Source organism: Geospiza fortis, unplaced genomic scaffold (assembly GCF_000277835.1).
Source record: "Geospiza fortis unplaced genomic scaffold, GeoFor_1.0 scaffold217, whole genome shotgun sequence".
In the NCBI taxonomy this organism is placed as follows: Eukaryota; Metazoa; Chordata; class Aves; order Passeriformes; family Thraupidae; genus Geospiza; species Geospiza fortis.
This window is the reverse complement of record NW_005054392.1, coordinates 779,491-782,467: the sequence shown is the minus strand read 5'-3', so window position 1 is coordinate 782,467 and position 2,977 is coordinate 779,491.

Sequence of the window (2,977 nt, the reverse complement as noted above, 5' to 3'; positions counted from 1 at the left end):
CTCATCATGGAAAGAGCCCCATGTCTGCAGAGAACTCAAATCTCTGTGTTCAGGCTGGGCACTAATTATTACTGCAACTGCATGGCAAAGGATAAAGCAACCACAGTGAAACACTAAAGAAACTGCACAGCATTTGCCTCTTCAGAGTACCATGAAATTAAACTTTGTCAGTCTCTACTACTTCACTTAGTAACTGAGGAAGATCAGTTACTAAGACAGTGCAAGATAAACTAAATGTTTCAGCTCTGTCTTTTCCTCAAAGGCAACAAAAATGTTGTAGCCCAACTCACAGAGCTCCTTTACTACTGTGTTGCTAAGTGTTTCTCATAATAGACATAAATTAAACAAGTATCTAAATTTTACACAGTCTACAAAAAAGTCATTCTTTCTTCATTCCGGTTTCATTTCTATAATACTTGCGCTGTCACAAACCAATCAGTGATTCAGCAGTTAAGAATATGACAAGTTAATAGGAAAAGAACTCTCTGAAACACATGCAAATTATATGAATTAAATACTCATGCTACCTATATATGAATAAAACCTGAAAGCTGGGAAGTAATACATAAATGAGGACTGCGAAAAGAAACACTTAAGGGATATCCACTTAATCCCATTCTCCTTGGAGAACCATTTTAGAAATAACAGAATTTTTCTTATGAAACTTGCTAAATCTTAAGGGGTATAACTGCATTCACAATCCTTCTTTGCACTGTGATAGCTTTGAAACCTCGAGTGTAGTTGGGTAATTATATGTTTAATACAGTCTGATAGCATATAGTTCTTCAGTGCTCACTGAATAAGGAAGTGATCATCAGACATGAGTGAATTTTAATAATTAACAGTGAAATTTTGCCCAAAGTACTAAGAAATCCAGAAATCAGCAGAAAGTACAGCATGAGAGCAATTAAAATGTAATTTAATTTTGGCCACTTTCAAAATAATTTTCCAAACAAGCGGTATTTAAGAACACATTGAAAATACTTTTTCCAAAGAAATCTTTTTCTAAAGAAAATTAAGTAAGAACTTGACAAAATACTCCTACATAAGTTTTTAACAAATTCCAAAGGCCTGGAATTCAGGAGAAAATGGGTTTTGCACCGACATATTTTACAAATTTCATCTGGTATGGCAGTATTCACTTCATGGTTACACCTCAGGTAGCTGGGATAGATAAATCTAACACCCCTTAAGAGAAATCAAGGTTAATTAACAGGAGACTAAAATCATAAATCAGGAACAGTCCTGGAAAATAAAACTGCACTCTAAATTTTTAGCAGCAGTTTAGGTTTAGGAGTGTAAACCATCCAGTCCACTTATCTCCCACCACTTACCACAGACAGTGTAACTGTTTGTAAGGCCATACAGCATAAACCAAGCTAAGGAATTTACCCAAATAAATAACTTTTTTTTGGTGGGTTGTTCCTTTTGGCAGCACTGATGGGTACCACCATATACATGTTACACTAAGTCTTAATTCTTAGAAAACGAATTAAATTAGTCCTCCAGAAAACAGGAATTACTACAGTTCACCTTGCTTTATATATGAATCTCAAAATTCACAAGTCACCTCTGCTTATAGACACTGGCACACATTTTAAAGGAAGAGAGTGTTGACTGCTGAGTAAGAAATGGATCTCAGCTTTGTACTTCTAACTACCAAACACCAACTGTATCCATGGGAACTGATGTCTATTCCCTCCTGAAGTTTTGTGTCCTTAAATAATCTGTTTGTTAATGCAGCTGTTTTTGCTGATTGAATTCTCTTCCCTAAAGGAGTTGAAGAAAATAATGTTTCACCTCTTTTCAAAATATGGGAATCTAGTATTTTCTTTTACAGGTCAAACTGTAAGGGAAAAAAAAAAGCCCACCTTGGTTCTTTTACATTATAATCATAAAAGATTGGACTTATTTATATAAGTGCTTGAACGAAAGCTCAGAAGTGTTCAAGGCCAGGCCTGATGAGGCTTGGAACAACCTGGTCTAGCGGCAGGGAGCTGGAACTGGATTATCTCTAAGGTCCCTTCCAACCCAAACCAGTCTGTGATGCTCTCAACGGCACCACACAACTGTCAATGACTCCTATGATTTTCTGAGGGTAAAAACACACAGCTTTTTAATCTAACTTAAAAATTCATCATAAAAATATTTTCAATGCCCATATTTCCAACTGAGTAGTGAACCTCACATATTGATGCATCTAGGTACCCTCCCTCATGTACCTATTCTAACAGCTTATTTTATACATAATTGCAATGCTTCACTGCTAGGGATAAAGAAAGTAACAGAGACTTCACAAGTCATAAAATTAAGTTTGTAGGGATTTGGTTCAGACCAACTAAAGGAGGCTCTTCTTTCAGGTAACAAGTCATTAAGCTGCAACAGCAATTTCCCAAAGAATGCATTTCCAATGCTAAAAGTTTTCATAGAATGAGGAGAAAACTGGACCCCGAAATTAGCACATAAGCACAACTACATATGGTCAGATAAGCCAGAGCTGAAAGAACCAGAGGCCAGCTGAACACTAGGAACATTGTGCACTCGCTCGGTTTGCTTCCATTCTTAAGCTCTGCTATCTGCCTTAGAAGGATACGGCTCTTCTACGTACACATACACGTATTCCCGGGAGCAGCAGGAGTCATTCCAGGCACACCTCGGAGCGCTCTCCACGGCTAACAATTGCAGGGCAGCCAAAGCCCCGCTGCGCTGCTCGGGCCGGCACGGATTGCTGCAGGACAGCAGGACCCGGCCTCCCGGGACACGCAGGCCAGGAGGGTTTCACCGCCGGGCGGAGTATCCCGAACGTGCCCCGCTGGGACACCTGCGCTTCTGTCGCCTCGCCGGCCCCAGGCCGTGACCTGAGGTGGCTCCTGCCCCGGCTGGGTCCCGCAGCGGGCCCAGGACGCCGGGCCGAGCCGGAGCGTGCCCGTTACCGCCCCGACCCCCTCCGGCCCCGCGCACGGCCGCCCCCACCCGA